The 13,591-nt window shown below is 39.4% G+C and overlaps 1 protein-coding gene across 2 annotated transcripts in view; it reads right to left on the bottom strand.

Moving 5' to 3' along the window:
* LOC130914260 (raftlin-like) overlaps positions 1 to 13,591 on the bottom strand; it is a 228,887-nt gene that overhangs the window by 204,220 nt on the left and 11,076 nt on the right. The gene's annotated exons all lie outside the window — the stretch shown is intronic.

The raw sequence follows: 13,591 nt of genomic DNA, 5'->3' as shown, positions 1-13,591 counted from the left end.
AGTTGAAAAGAGAGGTGCAATAAAAAGTACAAGCTGGGTAAGCCGCTTCAAATAAATAAATAAAGAAGAGTAAATAAGGTTGATTTTTCACGCCTTTGCGCTTCCTTGTTCCCACCAGAGAGCCAATGAAATGCAAACAAGCGTGAAGGAGGAGAAGAAGGTAAAGGCACGCTGTATCAAAAACACCAAAATGATGCATCATGCCAGGAATGAATGGATCAACACAAAATTGGACATTGGATATAACATATTAGGTATGTATAGATGGATTATGGCATGGCTACATGGTAGACGAGCAGATTAATTACAGGAATAATAAATGGACGGACAGAGGGAAAAGTGAGCGAACAGATTGATGTAGTGGATAACTGGATTACTGCAAGGATGAATTTATGGATTGCCAGTACGTATGCTCAGTTTCATTAATTCATTACCTGCCAGTGTGGGCATCGCCAATGTCACTGAAACATGATCATACACATAGCGCCAGTCATCATAAAGACGCTAATGTGGCTGCTCATACTTCGCGCCCTTTCCTTGTTCATATGAATTAGACTTCTATTACTATTCATGGCAGCCAACGTGCTATCTGATTTGTTTATGCACCATGTTTGTGTTGTGTGGTGATTTATCAGACCCCTTGCTTGTTGGTAAAGATACATACAGTGGGGCAAATAAGTATTTAGTCAACCACTAATTGTGCAAGTTCTCCCACTTGAAAATATTAGAAAGGCCTGTAATTGTCAACATGGGTAAACCTCAACCATGAGAGACAGAATTTAGAAAAAAAAACAGAAAATCACATTGTTTGATTTTTAAATAATTTATTTGCAAGTCATGGTGGAAAATAAGTATTTGGTCAATACCAAAAGTTCATCTCGATACTTTGTTATGTACACTTTGTTAGCAATAACGGAGGCCAAACATTTTCTGTAACTGTTCACAAGCTTTTCACACACTGTTGCTGGTATTTTGACCCATTCCTCCATGCAGATCTCCTCTAGAGCAGTGATGTTTTGGGGCTGTCGTTGGGCAACACGGACATTCAACTCCCTCCACGTATTTCTATGGGGTTGATATCTGGAGACTGGCTAAGCCACTCCAGGACCTTGAAATGCTTCTTACGAAGCCACTCCTTTGTTGCCCTGGCTGTGTGTTTGGGATCATTGTCATGGTGAAAGACCCAGCCACGTCTCATTTTCAATGTCCTTGCTGATGGAAGGAGATTTTCACTCAAAATCTCTCAATACATGGCCCCATTAATTCTTTCCTTTACACAGATCAGTCATCCTGGTTTCTTTGCAGAAAAACAGCCCCAAAGCATGATGTTTCCACCCCCATGCTTCACAGTGGGTATGGTGTTCTTCGGATGCAATTCAGTATTCTTTCTCCTCCAAACACAAGAACCTGTGTTTCTACCAAAAAGTTCTATTTTGTTTTCATCTGACCATAACACATTCTGCCAGTCGTCTTCTGGATCACCCAAATGCTCTCCAGCAAACCGCAGACGGGCCTGGACGTGTACTGGCTTCAGCAGGGGGACACGTCTGGCAGTGCGGGATTTGAGTCCCTGGCGGTGCATTGTGTTACTGATAGTAGCCTTTGTTACTGTGGTCCCAGCTCTCTGTAGGTCATTCACTAGGTCCCCCCGTGTGGTTCTGGGATTTTTGCTCACCGTTCTTGTTATCATTTTAACGCCACAGGGTGAGATCTTGCATGGAGCCCCAGATCGAGGGAGATTATTAGTGGTCTTGTATGTCTTCCATTTTCTAATAATTGCTCCCACAGTTGATTTCTTTACACCAAGCTTTAAAAACTGATCCGAGTAATTTTATTCACCTCGAGTAATCGTTTATTTTGACAGCTCTAAGTATCCGTTTTGCTTGGACTACTTTTAATGCGGGACAATGCGCTGATGTCACGTTGCTAAATACTAGCCTGCACGATGCGACGTTGGTAGCAGGTAGCGTCTGATGAGTCTCATAGAGATCACATGTATGTTGAACTAGATGCCAAATGACAGACTCGGTGCGTCTGGGCAGCGTTAGTAAACAGCCGCCATCTTTAAGCAGTAGAGCGCTAAGCGCTAATAAAGAGCGCTAAGCGCTAATAAATAAGATTAACGTTACTGTCACTAGCTCACGTAACGTTAGCCCTGCGGAGGGCTAGGTTTCTATTAATTATGACCACTGTCGATGCTTAGCTAACGTGTCTTACATACAGCCTTTAACATAACATAGCGATGTGGAGTGATGAGGGTGTAAAATAAAAACTCAATAATGCTAACTATCAATTTTAGTTCAGTAGTCATTGCTGGATAAAACACCAAGTAGCACTGGTCCCTAATGTGCTCCAATACAGCCTGTATCATACATTAATTTTGAACACTGCAAAAACTCAAAATCCTATCAGGACGTACAGTTTAGACTAACTTGAAACTTAACTAGAACTTAAAAATGGCTTGTCACAAATAGAAATTCGATTGAAACACGTGGGAAAAAATGTGTGTTATCAAGCGTAACGGCATTTTTAGGTATATATATATATATATATATATTTTATAAGATCTGAAGGTTTTTTGAGTGAAAGCAGTGAATTAGTCTTTTTTTTTTATTCTAGTTACATCTGCGATGCAATTGTTGGCTGTTTTCAACAATATACATAGAAAATAAAGTAATTGATTGACTGAAAATGGTTCAAGATTAGATGAAATGTCTTGTTTTCTCATGTGTATTTATAATTGCTCTTCACCTAAAATTATATTTGTTTTATCCGATTACTCGATTAATCGATAGAACTTTCAGTCGATTACTCGATTACTAAAATATTCGATAGCTGCAGCCCTACTATAAACCTCGCAAAACTTTATCGTTGATGAAATTACACCACAATATGGCTACGTTCATACTACAGGTCTTAATGCACGAATCCTATTTTTTGTCATATCCGTTTTTTTGGCGTGCCCGTTCAGACTGCCTTTATCCATTGAGACCGTTCAAGTATTACGCATGCGCACTAATTCGCGGTCCGACATGCGCTAAGCAAGAAGACCCGCGTGCGCAGAAGCATCAAAACAAATGACAGACGTCATCCGTCATTTCAGGGAAATCATATTTTGCTTTTCAAAAGGTGGACACAAATAACAGACATAAAAAATCCCCGTTTAGGCTTATATTCAAAGTTTATATGGATCGATAGCATGCACGCACTGTCCGTGCACGTCACACACACATACGGGCAGTTTGTCCCGACTCTCGGCCGTGGAGGCAATGTTGAAATATTGCTCACTTGGAACAGAGAGAAAACTGAGCATTCTCAGGCTTATCCTCAACCCATTTTTATTTTTTATGACTGTTGTCAAGCTCAGCTCTTCCTCAAAAGCCGTGTTCACTGCAAGCTAGGCGCTAATAACGCACAGGTGCATCGCTACGGTAACGACTCTCTCGCTATTTGATGACGTAATTGCTGCATTAAATCCGATTTGCGGGACTGGACAGTACAGACCGCAGCGACAGTCTGGGAAAATAGGGCCCAGATCGGATTTAGACCACATACGAAAGTGACCCAGATCGGATTTGAAATGGTCCCGTTCTATGCGACTTGTCACGTTCAGACCGTCAAGTTAATGCCTCACTCGAGTCGGAAAAACACGAAAAAATCGGAATCGTGCATTAAGACCTGTAGTATGAACGTAGCCTATGTCTTCCATTTTGACCTTATGGAAGTGGTCACCCTATGTACTGTGCAGTTTTGCGACACGCGAACAATAAAACATGCTAATGCGGGATTCACTGTGTAGTATTTGGTTTTCACAGGCACAACAACCGTCTGAAGGGAACCGCAACTGTTTGGCCCGCCAAGAAAATGTGTTTGACACCCTTTTATAACATACAGCAGATGGATGGATTATTGAATGAATACTAAATTGTCTCTTAGCGCTTCCGAAATCAGACACTGGTCTATTTAGGGATTGTCTCATGCTATTGTGAGGACACAATGAAGGATAGGACAGGAAGTGCGGGGGCTTGAGGATTGAGCTCTTGGTGGTGGTGGTGGGGGGGGGGGTTCAAGCGCAGGAAGTGCGCCCGGTCGGGGAGGTGGCCGTAGCAGGACCGAAGGAGGAAATGAACAGCTTGGCTAATGAGGTGAGCGGCCAGAATGGAAAGGTGAGACTCAATCACAGGAGAAAACGGAGGACGTTGGATAGAAGAGCCTGAAATGGACAGCAAACAAAAGGGGCCCAGGGGGAAGATGCTTGGTTATGAATACGTGGATGTCAGCACGTGTCACCGTTGGATGGCTAAACAGGAAGCCTAGTCGCTAACGAAACGTATGATTGAAATGGTAGACCGCGCTCGTGAATCAGTTAACAGCCCCAACTTGAGATTTTAGAAATGAGTGAGCAGGAAACAATACACAGATCCGTGTATTTGAATAAGCCCGCACAAAGTTTCAAGTGTCGCTAGCTACAAAAACAGGAAGAAGTCAAATCTCGGTTTCCTGTGTGCTCACTGAGTGAGCAACTTGATGGTTATTTTTGTCGTTTGGATGTTTTAAAACACGAACACGTTCAAGAGAAGCAATGACTACGTCTAATTGAATTTAAGACAAAATTGGCTATTAGAAATGGCAAAAATCGAACACCTTGTACACCCCCCTCCCAATGGTCGAAATTGAGGAAAATGAAATGTGGTCTGAAAGTGATAAGCTACATTTATCTGATTGAATCAAAGCACAGTATAGTACCATACAGTAGAAATGAGACGCAAAAAAAAAAAAAATCACCATTACCATAGACATCATTACTATTGACGTGACACTTCGTCATTCTTTGCGCGACGCCTTATCAGAGGGGGCCGAGCTTCATTTACTAATAACCCACGCTCATGTCGGATTTAAGCTTGGATTTACTTACGATTGGATTTAACTACAAAAGCTGTACCGCATACAAACAGGAACGATTGTCTCAGGAGTGATTTGTTTGAGGATTCAAGGTAAATATTACATTTTTCGTACCATGCATGCATGATTGAAGCATTTATTCGCAGGAATTTTCTTCTTAGTTTACACATGGAGCCGGCTAATTTTCGTAACTGACTAGTCTCATAGTTTATTTTTAACCAAGAATCGAGACTGTTTTACGTCCATATCAATAAAGAATTCGGGGATTTAAGCATTTATTTACAAGAATGTTCGCTACAAAAGCTCTGTTTATGCCAGGTGGCTGCTAGCCTGATTTGCTAACATTTTAGCATGTTACTTTGTCAATATACGTCAAATAAACGCTAACTGCACGGTTTCTTTGCTTCTGACCAAGAGTCGAGACTGTTTTACGTCCATATCTATGAAGAATTCAGGGATTTAAGCATTTATTCACAAGAATATATGACAGAAAAGCTCATTTTACACCAGACGGCCGCTAGCCTCATTCGCTTAGATAGTAGCATTGTACTTGTCAATATACGTACAATAAATGCTAACTGCACGGTTTCTTTGCTTTTAACCAAGAATCGAGACTGTTTTACGTCCATAACTACAAAGAATTCAGGGATTTAACCATATATTCGCAAGAATTTTCTTCAGAAAAGCTCCTGTTACGCCAGGCGGCCGCTAGCATCATTCGCTAACAATAGCCTACATAGTGTATAATGATAATAGGGCTATTCTATTCTGTAATAAATTGTGATTGTATATATAATTTATTAATAATCTATTATCTATAATTGATTCTGCATGTTTTCCTCAAGTATTAAGTTTCTGATGTTATATTGAGTGATTTATTAGCTGTTGAAAAAAAAGTTGCTATTATGGTCAAAAACTTGATAAGATATGGAGAATATTGCTATTGATCCTAAAAATATAGGTGATTATCTCTGCATTTGGTGATTTTTCTGCATCTCGTGTAAAATATGAGACTTTTATAGCCATTTTAAGTTGTGTTATACTTCTATAAAAAATAATTAATCAGGATTTTATAAGGGAACACCTTTGAATTTTTCGATGCCGCTGCTCATGGAGACTCATATATGGCTAAGGCAGGTGCCTATTTTGGATTTAGGTCGGTAGCAGCTTTGGTTTTGTAAATATTTGAATTTGAAATTTTTGAAAATAGGCCCCCTACGAATTGGCCCCAATTCCCGTATCATGTCAATAGGTTATGAAGTCTATGCCATTACTTTCTAAAAAAAAAGTCAAGTAAAAAGTTGTTTGTCATTTTGCTGACAAAAAGCGCAATCTACCTGAATTACTATGCAAAATACCCACAATTAGAGGGTTTTAATTTATTCCCCTCTCTTCTTGTCAGTTTCATAATCGTATATTTTATATTATTCCTAGTAATTTACTTTTCTGAGTGGACCCTGCTCTTTTAAAACGCTGGATGATCTTAGCCACTATGCTGCAGCTCAGTTTCAGGGTGTTGGCAATCTTCTTGTAGCCTTGGCTATTTTCATGTAGGGCAACGATACGTCTTTTAAGATCCTCAGAGAGTTCTTTGCAATGTGATGCCATGTTGGAACTTTCAGTGACCAGTATGAGAGAGTGTGTGAGCTGCACTACAAATTTGAAAACACATGCTGCCTATGCACACCTGGACCTAGTAACACTAACGAGTCACATGACATTTTGGAGGGAATATGACAACCAGTACTCAATTTGGACATTTAGGGATGTAGTTTCTAAGGGGTGTACTCACTTTGGTTGCAAGGGATTTAGATATTAATGGCTATATTTTGAGTTATTTTGAGGGGAAAATAATTTAACTCTATTATAAAAGCTGCACACAGACTACTTTTCATTGTGTCAGTGTCATTTTGTCAGTGTTGTCCCATGAAGAGATATACTTAAATATCTGCAAAAATGCGAGGGGTGTACTCACTTTTGTGATACACTTTATTAGGGCTGTCCCAAATGACTAATTTCCTCCCGATTAGTCAGCCGACTATTTTTACGATTAGTCGACTAATCTAATATTTTTTTCTTTCTTTCTTTTTACTACTTTGATAATGAAATTTTTGTTGAAGCTTATTAATTCACAAAAAACATTTTGGTCTTTATTAACGTATTAGCATAAATATCAATAATAAATCACAAACAATGAGGTCAAATGCTGCTGGCATTAACTAGTGCAAAAAAAAAAAAAAAAAAATGTAAACGGAAACACTGTGACTTCACCTTTTAAACAGGAGTCAAAACAATTCTTACTCTTTTTGTGGTATGTCATTGTCTATATTGTTCTAAATGTTAAAATGAATTGCAATGTCCCGGACAACCATTTTCAGAATACTTTGTGTGAGTTCGGATGCTTTTTCTGGTGTGCATTCCGCATTTTGGGGGGAGGGGAAAAACTGTTCAACTTTGCTGTTTCCATATATATTTTTTTATTATATTATGTATATACAGTATATTTGTATATATTTTCCCCAAGTGGGAGCTTCCATGATCCTAATAAATTTAATAATAATTTTAAAAAATAAATATTATATAATTATATTATATATAATTATTCGTTGATACGGTGCACATAAAGGCAACTTCCATTAAAAAAAAATATGAGAAAGTTGTATGAACTTACAATCCGCTAGCTTGTTGTTTCTTGTTGTCTTCGAAAATTACACTTAGGTGACGGCGTTTCAAGTGTTCGTTCATAGCAGACGTGCCAACGTGGTATGCGAGCTCAGCTTAGCAAAGAGTACTGTTGAGAGAAATGGTGGAGGAAATGTTTTGTATTCATAAATGTGTCCTCAGTTTATGTTGAAATAATGTTCCTATTGCTTGTTATTATTGACATATTATCTTTTCGCCACAAGATGGCAGGATGGGACTTAATTGTCTAAAGTGCTACTTTTATTACTTCTTCTTGTTTGACTTTGATGACTTTGATTTGTGAGATTGCCTGTGAAGACAGCAATGAGAGAGGATGTATCCGCATGTCAATGGAAATTAAATACGCCGAGTTTTGGCTAAAAGACAACTTATTCTCCGTCAATTCTTCCTGCGAATGCAACGTTGAGCTGCAACCACCTCAACAAGTACCCTCCATATTTTCCTTGAAATAATTCCAGGCCCTGGCTATTGTGGTCCGCTTTTTTGGCTTTATGCCGCTTTCACGTGTTACCAATTCTGCCCTTTTTGGTAATTGGCGGTGTTTTCAACTCCTCGCCGTAGTGAGGAGTGAACCTGCGATTCACTTGGCTCGTTGTCATCGATTTCCTCCTCAGGAAGGCGGCGGCGTACATAAAAACACAGAGAGGCGTCGGATGGCTCTTTATGAATACTTTTATTGACCAAAACAAAAACGTGGGGGATGCTACCCGCGCACTTTCCCCACTCACCGATCTCGCTCCCTCTCTCTCGCTCGCCCACTTTCTTCCCCTTTGCTCAATCTGACAATGTCGGTCACATTGAAATAACAGCGGCCCCCTTGGGGGTGCCAGTAACAATCGCTTGCATCGCCAGCGCCCGCAATTGTAAACTTTATCCGCATGTGATTTTTTTTTTTTTTTTAACCCGTCATTACCCGTCGACGGTATGTTTTGCCTGTCAACGCATTTATGTAATCGATGACGTTGACAATGTCGACAAGTCGGGACAGCTCTACACTGTATACATACATAAATTTATGAATGAATAAAATTATGAATGGAAAAAAATGTTAATGAAAAAAAAATTAAATATTTGTATTTATTTATTTACTATAATTTCATAATATTTAATTAACTAATTATCTGCCAATGACAAGGACAGATGTCCAATTACTTTAAACAGTGAAAACTGGCAATAAATTATCATGCTTCAGTGCCAAATGGTAGCGAATGTGTTCCTCGACTAGCCTACAAAGGGTTAAATCATCCAACTTTTGATGAAATAACTTTTAAAGTGAGACGTTATGAAGGAAGTAACTGACAAAATGTCAAATAAAAAAAATGACAGAATGCACATCGCGGACCGTGGCCAAAAGCCTCCACCACCATCTCAAGACACACACACACGCACGCAGACCGCCAGATGAAGGCAGCTATCGCCATGGGAACGAGCCCCTCGCCGACTGTCGGCTTCTGAGAAGAATAATAGGCAGCAATCTCTTTCTCTGCCTCTCCCTCCTTTCATTGTCACTTTCTCTCTTTCTGCGTCTCTTCAGGACCACCACCTTCCTCCTTTCCCATCCTCTTTTCAGCTCCTCGCACGCCTTGGGCGCTCATGAGTTTGATTTGCACAGCATAACCCATCAACGCCGGGATTTGTCGAGGCAAAAACCCCACCCAAAAAATAATAGCATCTCAGCCGTACGTTTGCAAACAGCCCGCAGGTCGTCGGCCGGTTGAAAGCTCGCGAATCCAACAAATGCGAAGGGAGTGAAAATTGTGTTTTGGGAGGAAGATGTCAACAAAATTGTCTTCATTTTCTACTTGGAAAAAGTACCAAAATTGAGATTGCAGTTTGTAGGCAATGTCAATGAAAGCCAGCAGACGGCAGGATTTATTTTTAAATGGGAGAAAGTCGGATATGGGCACTTAGGCACTAGAGGAGTTCCAAAAAAATCAATAATTACATGCATCGCGATTCCACACGTGGCGATTCGATTACCATTCATAAAGGCTCAAAAACTATGATTTTCCCTCATAACTTTATGACAGCCGCTCGTAGCGGAACAAAATTCAAGACACGTCTGCCGCCCGGACACCTTTAACGGACGCACGCACGTTATAATGGATGCTGCCTGTAACTCTTTTTCAAAAGACTGGAAAATAAATTTGTGTATGAGACAGGGTGGCCTGTGCGCACTTTATTTTTTAGAGCAAGAGGGGAAGAGAGATAGTTCGTTGCTCCTCGTCTTTCAGATGTCTAGCTGTAGTTTGAAGTCATGTCAATTGAAAAATATCCTGAGTGTGTTGCTAAGACCCGTGTGCGTCTACAAGAGGTGAGTACACGAACCCTCTTTTACTGTTTAGCCTTTATTGTTGTTGTTTTTGAGGTGTTAACAGCTAGCGCCGAGTGCTAAGCTAATTAGCTAATTCGCTAACGTGTATTTCATACGCAGAATGTGTAAAACCATGATTAAGTACAGCGGTAACACTACAAACATGTGAAATAGTACAGAAATCTGTGAAAATAAAGAATATTGGTTAAAAGAAGGCTTATTTCTAAAGACACTTTGTTTCCAGAAAATGTGGAATTCATTGCACCTGTGTAAATTTTATTGTATTGTTGAGTGAAATAAGAACTCCCTTTAAAATGTTTAATCTTGTTGCCCTTTCTTGTAAAAATAAATGAATAAAAAAACAGCTTAAGGGCATCTTTTTGTTGTATGGGCATGTTTCTATTGTTCCTGTTGAATCATCAGGATATTTTAAATAAGTACGATGCACCCATAATCGTGATAATCGTGATAACCGTGATCATCGTCAATAACGTGATCATCGTTCAAGAATCGAATCGTAGCCCCCTGAATCGTAATCTAATGGAATCGTGGGGTGCTTAAGATGGCACACCACTATATGGCACTTGATCAGACAACAAATGTACAGTATTCAATACAATATATCAAAAAGGTGATATATCGCGATACTTTGTAGCCCAAAAAGTTATCGATATGCTCCCACCAAGAATCGATCCTTATTATCCTTTAATGAAAGTCTCACTGTTTAAAGAAAAAAAGGAACAGGTAACAGGTTGCTAACAAAATCTTCCATTAGAATAGTGTCTATGTTAGTTTACCGGCTGTCATTGATAAGTCCAATTCATGTTGACTGGATTGGATGTCTAGCGCCGTCAATGGCATTCGACGAGCATTTGAAGCTCGTCTTTTGTGGGCATTTACAGGTTACTTCTTGTTCATTTTAGGGCATTTACAGGACACTTCCCGTTGATGATCTCATTTACTTTTACTTTACATTTCATCATCTACTTTTAATTGTTCCAGTGTTCCAAAGAGGTATTTATACGTCGTTTACGGTTTGTTTGTTTGTTTGTTTTTTCAAAAAAGACATCTCTGGGTTCTGAATCAATTTAGCTCCAAAGCACAAAGTGACTATGAAGATTAGACTCTTCTTTCAACAGAAAAAAATGTTAGTTCATATCTTTTTCCATTCTTTAGAAAAAAGCATTTGAAAATAGCTTAGTTTGACCAGTTTCCCAATTTCTGATGAAAAAACGGAGAAATTGAGCTATTTGTGAAAGCATACATTTTAAACATAACTTTGACTTTAACACAGCTATTTTTTGCTTTAGTTACATCCCAAACATCTGAATAATGTTTTCCTTTTACAAAATAAGATAAACAACGAGACAAATAAAGCTTTTGAGAGAAAAGTAACAATTTATTTACACATAACTAACTGAAAGATGACGGTGTTCCGGCCGCGACAGCCGGTTAAACTTTTCCCTCATCGCCGCCTGTCTCATAAAGATGAATTTTTTTGAGTCTCTGCGGGCTCTGCTTGCGAGCAGCATGGACCCAAAGGCATCATCCGCTGCACTAGTTGTCCTGGTCGTTCTGCTCGGTCGTCCAGCGCCTGGCATCCCGGGCGTCCTACCAGTTGTTCTCCATTTGGTCGTCTTCCGCTGGCGCCCCGGCCGTGCGGCCCGACCATTCGTTGCCGTTGAATGCTGGGTTGCGGGTCTTACCAAATGCGCTACTGCCATCCAGTGGCCAGTTTTATTGCTTTAAAATGGATTTTCAGCTTTGTGCTTTGGAGCTAAATTGAATCAGAACCCAGAGATGTCTCTTGTAAAAAAAAAAAAAAAAAAAACGTAAAAGACATATAAATACATCTTTGGAACACTGAAACAATTAAAAATAGAACGAATTTATACGTTTTTGGGAGCAAATGAGTAAAAGGTAACAATGAGTGACAACTGTTGAGGCCTAGATGTTGCCAGAGAAGCCTGGGCGCACTATACTTGAAAGTTGCCACATCGTTGAGTTTGTTTAAACACTTGCGGTAGTGTGAGTGGCAATTCATTCTGTGTGTAAGTGAGCAGCATGAGCGCAAGTATTTTTCTATGTTATTCTTGTTTTTAAACAATTCAGTGGAACAGTAACATGTTTATTTACTTTTTTTTTTTTTAACAATTTTGTTTATTCCAAATTGTCTTTTTGGAAATAACTCATTCCCTGCCAGTGATGGCGATTGTACGACTATTGTCGTCAACGGCAGGCAATGAGTTACTCATGATTCAAGAGGTTTGAGTTCAAAAAGTTACTTCGAGCGGTCTCATTATTTTAAAAAAAATAACGCCTGCAGCTGAAGTCGTTCAGTCCTCAGGCGTTTATCGACACGACACGATCAATAAGCGCTGCAATTTTTCTAAGCAGTCATTACAAGAGAAGCCAGGAACAAGGTACATGCTTGTTATCTGGCAGTGATGGTACGTTTGCGAGACTGATGAGAAAGAAGGAACGCTTTTTGTCTGATCCGTGGCAAAACAAGGCACACTATATAACGCCACGGAAAAAGACAAGTCGAGTCATGGTTGAAATCAAGGTTATTGTTTAGAGATGATGATTCTAAATTAGAGTTTGGAGCAAATTGTAGAATTTTAGATAAATGGTTTGAGTGTCTCAAAGTCAAGGTCCACATCTTTTTGTGTGGCCAATGGAAAGTAAACGCGTCGACTTAATGTTTTTCGCTAAAAAAAAGTTTCTGTCGTCTTTAACTCATTTGCTCCCAAAAAAGTATAAATACGTTCTATTTTTAATTGCTTCAGTGTCCCAAAAACGTATTTCGTCTTCTGCGTTTTTTTTTTTTTTTTTTTACAAGAGGCATCTATAGGTTCCGATCTATCTAAAAAAATAAGGCACAAAGCTCAAAACCAAGGGCGTAGGTTTGCATAGGAGCGGTTGGGACAAAACACTACCAACTTTTCAGGATGCTTAAATTGTCCCCACCAACTTTTAAGCAACCTTATTTGCGTTATGTAATGACTTCAGTTATATAGGTTATTTATATTGTCTTCCCATATGGTTTAATTGTTGTAATTGACCACACCATTATTAAGTGAATTATTTTTATTATGTTTAGATTTACATATACAGTGATACCTCAGCTCACGAACGCTTAAGCTCACGAACTTTTCGCCTCAAGAACATTAAATTCGCGAGCATATAGTCTCTGCTGACGATCTAGTTTTCGGCGGACGAACCAAACCACGCGGTCGAACAGCGCCACGAGAAGCTGACGCACGCTCACGGTGTCCCAGTTCGTCCCCTCCCTTTCGTTGAGTGCGGACGTGGTTTGTGTTTGATAGACATTTTGGACCATATTGAGTGTACTTTTGCTATTATGGGACCGAAAAAGACCCCACAACAGGCTAGTGTTAAGCCTAAGAAGACATTAAAGAAAATAAGGTATATTTTTGTGTAGTTTTAAGGCTTATTTAGTAGAAAATTATGTTTTATGGGGACCTGGGAACGGATTATTCTCATTTTAATGGTTTCTTATGGGAAATAAATGTTCGGAAGACGAACTTTTCGCCTTACACACACTTTCTCGGAACCAATTATGTTCGTGAGCTGAGGTATCACTGTACATCTTTTCACTTGCTGAATGTACCGGTCCATTTTTTCCTCCTAAACGCACATTTGATTGGC

This window comes from Corythoichthys intestinalis, chromosome 4, assembly GCF_030265065.1.
Source record: "Corythoichthys intestinalis isolate RoL2023-P3 chromosome 4, ASM3026506v1, whole genome shotgun sequence".
Lineage (NCBI taxonomy): Eukaryota > Metazoa > Chordata > Actinopteri > Syngnathiformes > Syngnathidae > Corythoichthys > Corythoichthys intestinalis.
Note: the sequence above shows the minus strand (reverse complement) of the source record. Positions and strands in the feature narration are given on the sequence as shown.